Genomic DNA, 11,739 nt, shown 5'->3' on the forward strand with positions numbered 1-11,739 from the left:
GCCGAGACCCTTTCATACAGTTATTCCTGGTGGTGACCACCCCCAACAATAAAAATGTTTTCGTTGCTACTTCATCGCTGTAATTTTGCTAGTTATGAATCGGGCAACCCCTGTGAAGGGGGTCTTTGGATTCCCAAAGGGGTTGTGACCCACAGGTTGAGAGCCACTGCCTTAGCTTAATTCTGAGAAGTGGGCACGGTGGCTGTTATGCCCATTTTACAGATGAGTAAACTGTTGATCAGAGAATTAAGTGACTTACTAGCACTAAGATAAAAATTAGATTCCTTTTTATAATAAGTCCCAAATTCTCACTACCAATCACCACCTCTCAGACCTAGTCAGCAAAAATTAAGGTTCCTATATATGCATTCATAATAGATCGTGCCCTTGCTACTCTTTTGCTTTACATTTTTATTGTGATTTAGGAGAAAGTTCTTAGCACAAGCTGGATTTTCCATCCAACAATTCATACATACTTTGTGTGGCGACTTGGATTACAGTTCCCGCCAGGCAGCCGCACTCCTCCACTTCTGTCCCCATTTCCTACCAATTACAGCCCTGCCTTCAGAACTGTGACCTAGCAAGTGCCGCCTTCTGATCTGCACGACGTTGTCCCAACAGTGTGTACTTCCCTGGTCTATACTCACTCTTGAGGCCGCATTCTACAGCTTGAGAATGGAGTCGAAAGTAAGGGACGCGGTTTGGAAAAATGTACAAGAAATAGACCTCTTGCCTTCTCGTTTTTGGTTTTGCACAAATGCTGCTCTTTGGGTCTGATTGTTGGAGCACGTCTTCCTTGGTATAACTATTTTAGAGGCGCGTCTACACCAGCAGTGTCTTCAGTTTAAAGTTAGAGGGTTGGCTCAAAGTAATACTTTTGGGGGGTTCCTCCAATCTTTTTCAAATGGCATATACTTTTTCCCCTTTTTAATCTGAATTTTGTATCCATTGCACCTCCTTTGTTAAGCTTTAGCTTTCTGTAAGATATTTGTTTGTGGTAAAATATATACATAAAAACATTTGCCACATCAGCTATTTTTGTACAATTTAGAAACTAAACAGCTGTTTTTTAAAAAAAATTGTTAATTTTATTGGGAGCTCTTACAACAATCCATTTGTACATGTTGCCATCATTTTCAAAACATTTTATTTCTACTTGAGCCCTTGGTATCCACTCTTTTTTCCCCCTCCATCCAGCCCTGGTGGACCACTGATAAATTGTTATTTTCTTATCTTACACTGTCTGCTGTCTCCCTTCACTGATGTTTCTGTTGCTCATCCCCCTGGAGGAGGGGAGTGTTGATCATTGTAGTCAGTTGCCCATTTCTCCCCTTCTTCCCCCCACCCTTGTGGTATTACTACTCCCATTACTCTTGCTGAGGGTTTACTGTCCTAGATTCCATGTGTTGATAGCTGTTATTTGTACCAGTGTACATGCTCCAATCTAGCCAGATTTGTAAGGTAGAACTGGGGTCATGACAGTGGAGGTGAGGAAGCATTAAAGAACTAGAGGAATGTATTTTGTTGGTGCTATGCTGCACCCTGGCTGGCTGTTCCTTCCTTGTAACTGTTCTGTGAGGGAATATCCACTTGTCTACAGTAGGGCTTTAGGTCTCCACTCCAACCCCCAATCTTTTGCATTAGTATATTTTTGGGGAGTCTTCTGATACCTGATCCCATTGACACCTCAGGATCACTCAGGCTGTTGTCCTTCTTCCTTGTGGGCTTTGTTGCTTCCGGGCTAGATGGCTGCTTATTTAAATTCAAGCCTTTAAGACCCCAAACTACTATCTTTTGTAGCCGGGCACCATCAGCTTTCTTCACATTTGCTTATGCACCTATTTTCACTTCAGCAATAGTGCTGGGAAGGTGAGCATCACAGAATGCCAGGTTATTAGGAAAAACGTGTTCTTGTGTTGAGGGAGTACTTGATTAGAGATAAGTAAATTTACACATGTACATGTCTGTGCTTCTACCTCTATAAATGTCACTTGCCTCCTAGTTCTTTCCTCTATTTCTTTTTACTTTCCTCCTGGCCCACTATCATGTTCAGCCTTCATTCAGCTCTCAGTAATTCCTCTTGGCTAAATTGCACTTGATCAAAGTCCACCAGGCATTTACACTCTCACCTTCTATTTTAGATCTCTGATTGTTTCCTTGTCCCTGGGTGGGTTGGGGCCCCTACACCCCACCCCCAGTCAGGTTTGGTTATCCTGTCTTATATGGATAGACAGGGGGTAAAAAAAAAGAAACCCTGTAAACCGTCCCAGGTCTGTCTGCTGACCAGTCTGATGGTTTTCCAGTGGCTTCTGGTGAAGTGCCACACCCTGACCAACGATTCCAAAGTGTATTTTTCAGGATTCCTCGGGGACTTCCTTAAGTTGCTGCTGTTAAATGTTGGACTTTTGGTTCTTTAAGTTCAATTTTAAAGCCTGTTGGATTTTTGTAGTTTTGCTTATGAGTTTCTGGCATTTCTGTGAGCGTTTCAAGTAGTTTGACACTATTTGAAAAGACAGTCAGTAAACTGTTGGGAGGGGTTGGATAGGAGACAGGATCAGATTTTTAGTGACTAAAGGGGTGACTGAACCCACAGGAGGTCGTGAGGAAGCAGTGGGGTCATGGGCACCGTCACGGGGTGACTGCAAGACAGCTGGGTTAAATGCTATCAATTAATAGGCAATAACATCTCATATTTTGGTTTTTCACTTAGTTTTAGAACTTAAAAGAACTCATGCAGTCACTTAAGAATAAAAATGATAAAAGTTGTTAATTCTTCCAGAGGGGACTCAGAAGTTACTTCACTAGAATATTTTCTAATTCAGTTCTACAAAGTGACCCTAAACCTGCCATCAAGTGGATTCCAACTCACAGCGAGCCTGTGGGACTGGGTAGAGCTGCCTCAATGGCTTTTCAACACCATACACCTTCAGAGCACAGAAAGCCTCATCTTTTTCCTGAGGATTGGCTGGCGGCTTTGAACTGCCAAACTTATGGTTAACAGCCCAGCTTTTAATCCACCATGCCACCTGAACTCCTCAAAAACAGTTATATAATAAAATTTGTAATGTAAGAAAGAGTTCTTCGATTCCCCGTGGTCTCATAATCTGAAGACGTAGGTGGGTAGCCATGTTCTGGACGCTCTCCCTACCATTTTGGTTCCAAAAATGGTTTTCTTGAGGCAGCCACACCATCACTTTTAGCTCCCAACACAGCACGTCACCTTCACTTGAAGGACAATTTCAAGTAAATCATTGAGAAATTTTATAAACAGGTAATTTTCTTGCCATTAAAGACCAACTTTCACACCATTAAATGTAATTCTGATTCAAAAAGACCATTGCTCCCACTGCCATCAAGTCGACCCCAACTTGACAGTGACCCTAGGGAGGGCTTCTGAGGCTATCAATCTTGCCAGGAGCAGCCACGTACTTTTTCCGATGGAGTGGGTGGTGTTTGAACCACTGGCTTACAGTTAGCAGTCTACTGCTTACCTGGCAGTATCACCAGGGCTCCTAAAGAATGCCTTACCTGATTAGTAAATCAATATTCCCAGACATAACTGCGATACTTAAATCAGAATTTATTGTTCTTATGTGTGGGTTTGTGGGCAAAAAACTGAGTTGGAATTTTATTGTACAGCAACCAAACAAAGCCAAATACCCTGCTGTCCAATTGCAAGGCAATTCCAATTCACAGTAACCCTGGGTAGGATTTCCAAGACAAAGTTTTTGCAGGGGTGCCAGACACATTTTTTTCCTCAGTGGCTGGTAAGTCTGAACCGTCCCCGTAGCGACCAGTTGTCCAACACAACCCACTGTGCCACCTGTGTTCCAAAGAGGAGATGCCGCCCACACCAACATCTCCGAGGAGAATCAGACAGGATTGGAAACGCTCATGAAGACATCTGCTCTAAGTTGTGCTTGCGTGTACGCACGTCTTCTAATGTATTCCTGCCGAAACGCACTTCAGCCCCTACACAAGCATGCGCTGCAGGGAGAATTCATTCCAAGACTGCTTACTGGACAATGCTGGAGAGCTCTTCAGAGTAAAGAAAGTGAAGCTTTTGCCCTCTGGCTTCTCCCTTGAATTTGTCTTCTTGTGGGGCCACATGGAACAAGTTCAAGGTCTCTTTGATGTGTCAGTTCTCCAGAGGCTGAAAGAATCCATGAGTTTTCTACTATCTACATTCACCTCATTGCCAAGTAGCCTTAAACATTATATTGGGGAAAGTGCATTTGTAGATTTGTGTGCTAGATAGTGAGAGAACATCTCATCTATTCCTGAGTGGTAAGATTTAAATCTTCAACCGTTAGTGAAAATTCCTGGCTTTCTATGTGCCACAAGTTTTAAAATAGACTAAGTTTGCAATACACATCATGCTAAATACATCAAATTATTGAAATTTTTTATTATGACAGTTGACATAAGTGAAAGAAATGACAGGATTAGTATTAATAAAACATCGTAAAAGAAAAAGTTACACAATTCGGCCAATAGCTTTAAAATGGCTGTAAGCCTTGCTTATAACACCAAGAGTTCTGATCAGACTATAGAGTGAGACAACATGGAACATCTCATTAACAAAGATATTGGCACCAGCCATAACATTTTTTTTCACTTACAAGGAATATTGTATTTAAGTAACTGCAATTCTAATACACTAGGGGTCCGTACACTGCAGTTAACCCCAGCAGCTTAGAAGCTACCAGGAATTCCCATATTTTTAATGCACAAAATCCTACTTTGTGTATTATAACATTTCCATTTTCAAGCCTGTCTCCCCTCACACATGCAGTACATTACCCTTTGGTGGAGAGCACTCCAGCTTCCCAAGTGACTACTGGCTTGGTCCTGAATAACTTAAAAGGTCCTGGTATCCTACAAAGTCCTAAATTTTACGCTAATCTTGGAGCATCTGCTTTAACTTTAATCTTCTAGAAACAAAATAAAGCATTCTGAGAACTTATTCCAGTAATTATTTTTAACACATAAGAAAATAAAGCATTTCATATAAGCACATGTGAAAACTCAGGAGTTACTCCAATGATATACTCCCTGAATCTCCCGTTATTAAAAAAAAAAAAAAAACGTATCTTTTATTATACCATGTACAAATTCTTATCAGGAAATTGTACTCTCCACAAGGAATTGTGAAAACAGGATTCACCTCTGAAGTGGTGATAACAAAGCTGCCATCCAACATTAGCTGACAACAGCTAAAGGCAACTTAGGAATGGTGACAGGTGAATTTAATACTGGTGACATGCTTGTATTACAAATGTGAGAATTTAGAATGCTTTGAAATGGCACATGGCAACAAAAAAACCCTTGCATTTCCACAAAGACTTTTTACTATAATTTCTGGTTTGTTTGAAGTCCATTAAGACTAAAACTGCTAGTCTCCGCAGGTCTGCAAGCATGTCAAAGTGTATTTTAGCAAACGGGGGGACTGAAATCTCAATCTGACTTCTTGCCCTGGGTCTAGCAGACAAACATTCCTGTGGAGTCTCGTATACCAAACAGCAAGTTGAACTTCAGTCATAAGTCAGCTAAACTTGTTCACTTTTAGATTAAGAGGAAACCAAGCACTGCTCCCATTTGCCCAACATTTGAGCACAGGATGCTCTCACCCAAGGTGGAGAAACGCTACGGAGCAGGTCTAGGCAAGCTACAACTTAAACACCATTATCAAACAGCTACTTTGATAAGAACAAAAACACTGAGCAACACTGAGAACACCCTAGTTTGGCATCAGGATAAACATGCACTTTTAAGAATTTTCTGTTAACTTTGACCCAAATGGGCTCTTAGCTCCTCTGATCCTGAAAACCCATTTATACTACGGTAGAACTGTTGTGCTGTGTATATTAGTGTGCCCATATGTTTAAATAAAAGTTTCATGCAGTGATCTCCAAGCTTTGAAGACATGGGCATTCACCCAATTCCCAGGCTTGACTGTAACGCAGTACTGACTGTATAACAGTATTGACAGGCACCAACTCTGCTGAAGGGCAGGAGGATGAAAAAGACCATGGCACAAGATTTTAAACAATTTTAGGTTTAATTATATAATGCACCTGTAGATGCTCTAGCATAAACACAATTGTAAAAATCTACATCCTATTTTCGGTTATTTTCCCACCTCCCATCCCTTTAACGCTGTACAGTTATAAAAAAATGTGACTTTTAAGCAAAATAAACTTCTTTTTGCAACATACAAAATAAGTTAAACAATTCAGAAGGTCTTGACCCATTAAGTTCCCCAGCGACTGTGGTCTGGCTGCCCGTAAGCATGACATGCAGCAGCTTCTTGGACTAAGGCCAGAACTCAATAAATACAGACCAAACAAAACCCCAAAACACTTAAGATTCCTTTAGAAACTGATGAAAGTCAAGAAAATATATAATTCGGCTTAAGAATTCCATTCTCAACTTACACCATCCAGTGGCAAAAAGAACAAGGCAGGTTATGTAGTCCTAAATGCATTTTCCAGCTTGTACCGATTTGGCAAAACAAACACACAAATAAATGTAGTTCCTTTAGAAGTTCCCCCCCCAAACTAAGCAGCAGCTTAACAAATGATTTCTACCCATCTAGTAGTCTGTTAAGCCCTCTCATATCTTATGTATGGGACAGGTAATACGAGGGAACTTTTTAAAAGTTTGTGGAAATTTGGAGTGGTAGAACAATGGATTCTTTTCCACCAGTCTTTTGAAGCCCACTCATATCTTAAAGTTACTAGAGCAAAAAGAACATGTGCATTAACTGAAATCACGTGTGCCAAGATTGGCTTACAGTATTTCCTAAGGTGAAGTGGTGTCAGAATGAAATTTGGGGGTGAGCTTACATGATCCGAACGAGGGGGGAAAAACTAATGGGATTCTATGCTAAACAATGTCTGAGGTTTCATAAATGTCTAGTGAACGTATTATTTAAAATAGTAATATACCAAGCTCCATAGATTTTGGCTTAAAATTACGGTCAGCCTGCTGGGGAATGACTGTCTTTAATATATTTTACATAGTAGTTCTTTTGCACTCAAAAAATGTTCAATGAGTAATTGGAGCCAAATATTCTGAAAACAAACTAAGTGTACACATAACATCAAAAATATTTTAGGACTATCTTCCAGAATTGGTATGAAAACAGCTTTAAAAAACTCAGCAGTTAGCTTGCCAGTTACTTCAAAAGGTAAGTTAACAAGTACATACTGTGGGTGACAATCAGAATGAATTTCATTCTAAGAATGTTTAATAACGGACTGTATTAAGCAGACAAAGGCTAGGCGCATTCTAACAGTTTTGGCATTCTCCGTGTCTTAGAGAAGCAGAAACATATTCTGAGAATGTTCAGCCAAGAGGAGCTTCACCTTTTCTTTACTTTTGTAATTTAATGATGTTCACAGTTTTGTACCAGTTGTGTTACCATCTATTTTATAACATCAGTGATTTCAAAGGATTTTATCACTTCAATGCTTATCTAAAGTGTATGTATATATTTATAGCTGAATCTACATATATCTGTCTATATATACATACACATTAAAAGAAGTCCGGGCCTTTGAATATTTGTTCATGAGTAGCCAGATTCTAAGCTCATGCTTCATGAGCACAGAGCCTTCAGTATGAACCCACTCTACTGTTGATGAGGTGCAGAGTGGACCACATTTTCTGCACATTAAAGTTGTAGATTTGTAAGTTTCATTCCAGATGCATGGTAGAGCAAACCAGTAAGTGATGTAACCTCTGTCTATAAGTAGCCAAAAAGACATTCCTCTGGCAAAGGAAATGCCAAGCCCACTTAAAAAAGTTAGTAACAAGTAGAGGCCCTCACTCAATATGTGCATTTTATTAAAATGTATTTCTGGATGGGCACACCAACCAAAAGGGGAACAGGGCAGTATGTTTTATCATTATTTTGTTTTGAAGTCTTTTCTTCACAACTTCCCTAACATTCTAAGTTCTTGATTCTTTGGCAGGGCATAGGTTTAAAAAAAAGTTATCAGTAGACGTGAATTTATTCACTATGAATAAATTCCCCTTTATCCTTGGCTTGCAATCTTGACCACCAGGTAAGGGGCATTATCCAAGAAACCTGCATAGTTCAATATTTCAGACTTTCTGGGAAGTTTCTCCATCATCATTTTGGAACACTGTGCCAAAGAAAATGCTTTATACTAAACACAATTTCATCAACGTAAGTATGGAAAACCACAGTGTATATCTTCAGTCCAAGTAATTTCCACATTTCGATTCAAAGCTTTGGCTTTGCGAAAATTCCCAGGTTTCACATCTTTACCAGAGTTGCGCACTGAGCATTCTGAATACTAGAGTAGGTCTCCCTTCCATACGTTTGTTCTAGACTGGAACATGCACTGCAGTCCAACAGAGTTCCCAGTACTAAAGCCCACTGCAGTTCAGCTGATGCGGACACACAGGTTCTACAGGACAGGGTGGCATCATCGTCCCATAAGGCTTCCAAGGCTGTGAGCCGAGAACAGAAGCAGACTGACATCTTTCTCCTGCAGAGCAGCTGGCGGGTTTCAACGTTAGCAGCCCAATGTGTAACCACAGAGGGTCCCCTGGCCCCCTCGTGCGCAAGGCCTCTATTATCTGGCATCTATTGCAAACTTCAATCCAGTGTTAAGTTAAACAAGGTCTAAACTCTAGAAGAATTGCTTTAAGATTTTCTCCAGCTCTTAATGACCATACATATTTGGATACAGAACATTTACTTTTTGTACCCTCTAAATTCCTATTTTTAAAAATTAGTTCAAAGCATATTTATAGAATATTTCAGCGAATACAGATTCTGTGAAGGGCTGAATCTAAAGACCAAGCAGAACTGTTTTTAATTGCTTAAAAGTTAATAAACTAAAGTCAATCTATCAGCATAATAATCAGTTGTAAGAATCGGCTGCTTGGATTGCTCTTGGTAGATAAACCAGTCAATTGGCTTGATTAGAATGTATGGCTAAAAGGGGTACACCAGTGGTTCTCAACCTTCCTAATGCTGTGACCCTCTAATACAGTTCCTCGTGTTGTGGTGACCCCCCAACCATAACATTATTTTCATTGCTACTTCATAACTGTCATTTTGCTACTTTTATGAATCAGGCAATCCCTATGAAAGGGTTGTTGGACACCCCCTTCCCCCAAGGGTCACGACCCACAGGTTGAGAACCACAGGGCTATACTATCAAGTTCACACTTACTCATTTGGTAACTATCAGGAAGTGAGAGTGGTATTGTAACCTTTATGCCAATGGGGTATTTGCTATGATAAAAATTACTTTCACCAGACGGTTAATTTCCTATCAGGCATCCTACTGGAATTAATATACCTATTGACTTAAAAGTTGTTTTTTTCCTCTCTAGTCACTTGTTTAACTGAGAAGTAGAAGGACCAGGAGCTGGTGTGTCTGGAGGTAGAACAAGCTCATGAGTGTTTTCACAGCACTGTGGCTTTCACTGGCCGCAGGGCTGCAATGACAGAGGAAAGCAGGATGGCAGGAAAGGAGCCCTGCACATTCAAGTAACTTACCTTCCACTAGCAGGGAACCTCTGAATGCCCATCTGCTTTAGTTGCAAAGGCTAAAATTCTTAACTGATCCTCAAAGAAATGAAATAAACTTAGCTAGAAAACGGGAGAAGAGGCTATGAACATGGATGTCACCCCTCACTTAGCTGTTTCACCATCTGGAGTGGAAGCCCTCCCCCCACTTCCAGCAGAACATGGTTTCACGATAAAAATCACAACCTGCTTGGAACCACATGCTACTGGTGCATCCTACTTTTAGGCTGCTTTCATTAATTTTATTTTTTGTACAGATACATACATAACTAAATCAAAGTAAAAAATATGAATGGGCAGGTACTACAGAACCAAAGTGAAACATGAAACAAACAAAAGAACCAACATCAACTGAAAAACAACCGCTATAAATTTTCAAGGCCAAAGAGAAGACTTCGGGACAATGGCTGTAGAGGAAGGTAATGAAGCAGTGTGCGTTCCTAAGAGGTGTTCACACTGCAAGTCGAATGCCAGCTTCTTAATAATGAAAACGAGGCGTGCTTTGGACACTCTGACTAGCACACAGGATGCTTAATTTGGAAAGAAAGTTCTGGATTCCTCGGGCACAGCAGGTACGGCGTGTCCGTTGCCGGCAACAGACACAGCACTACAACAGAGAAACCCAAATCCCAGGGCAAAAACATTCAGAGAGAAGTAGTGGCCGAAGGTCTCAGAATTTGACAGGCAAGATTTAATCACAAGTGCTACGCTTGGTACAATGTATGGCTCTGCCTGAAATTTTACAGCTGCAACAGAAACAAAACAAAGTTCATGTTTTAGTGTCACATGTACGGTATTTAGTTACAAACGCCCTTTTTCTTTACAGTGTTGAGATGTTTGGAATGGATGCCATGCCTGTTAATTCAAGGATAGTGGTAGTTCTCATTCAATGCTTTGTTGGTCATGTGACTACTGATGAATTTTAATAGAAGTCTAATGGCCAGAGGCCAAAACTACATTCAAAACCTGCTAATACACCCAGGCAGATAGAAAATTTTCTCTCTCTCTCTCATATACACATACCACACACACACACGCGCGCACACACACACACTCACTCTCTCTCTCTCTTTCACTAAAATTCAAACTAAAAACCTCCCAAAGGAACTGCTGTTTGTAGACTTCAATTTGAAGTAGATACTAGGGGCAAGAATAGACCAGTTAAAATTCACCTGAAAATCCATTCCCCAACTCCAAATGTGCTAACATATCACTGTCAGCTTAGCATCTCTGCATGTATGTTATGTTCATTCAAATTGACATTCCAGATATTTAAACATCAAGTGGTCAGAACACAAGAATTATACATTATTTGCAAAGTTAGTCTACCTGGACCTGAAGGAAGATCACACTCATTTACCAATAAATCTCCATATACACAGTAATATTAGAAGCCACCTCCTCACCAATGCATAAAGCTGTTTTGAAAAAATTTGTTGTTAGCACAATCTGGTTGTCAAAGCTTCATTATACATTTTACTATACAAATACTTTTCAGATGATTAAAAACAAGAAACTCCGCTAAAAACAGAAACTTAGGTTAGAGTCCTTTCTGATGGTATTTTCCCACCTCTTATTGATTAAGTGTGGTTATCTCCATAGTAAACGAGATGGTTCCATGAAAGCACTTAATAAGTGATTGATGTAGGCTGTTATCTACAATTTGAAAACTGCAACAGTACAGACTTGAACTTTTAAACAGTCTGTTAATCATCTATGCCATGAATGTTTAAATATAATATATATTTAATATGAAAAAGCTAAAGCACAAGTGCTTTCTCCTATCCCTAAATTCTGTTTTGGGCCCTCACTGATTCGGAATGCATTCTTATCCAACCCTTTTTCACAAAGTCAGGAGAGCTCAAGAAATATAAAGTCAAAAATATACAAATCTTTTGTTGTTATTATAATAAGGTCTATTTTTTTTTTCATGAATGAAATTACCAAGGACCATGGACTTGGGGGGAAAAAAATCAAAAGGAATTTACAGCAATCATTTATCTTCAAAGTTCAAAACTGGTCACTTCACAGAAAGACTTCAGAGTTTGTTGAGATTTTGCTTCTAGAAAGTAATTCTGTTGTTGAGTTTTCTAGGAAAAATAAAACAGCTTTCAATAACTGGCCCGCTGGTGTGAGAGCTACCGTGGAATAAATTAGCACAAAAA

The sequence above is a fragment of the Tenrec ecaudatus genome, chromosome 4 (assembly GCF_050624435.1).
Source record: "Tenrec ecaudatus isolate mTenEca1 chromosome 4, mTenEca1.hap1, whole genome shotgun sequence".
Taxonomy (NCBI): Eukaryota; Metazoa; Chordata; class Mammalia; order Afrosoricida; family Tenrecidae; genus Tenrec; species Tenrec ecaudatus.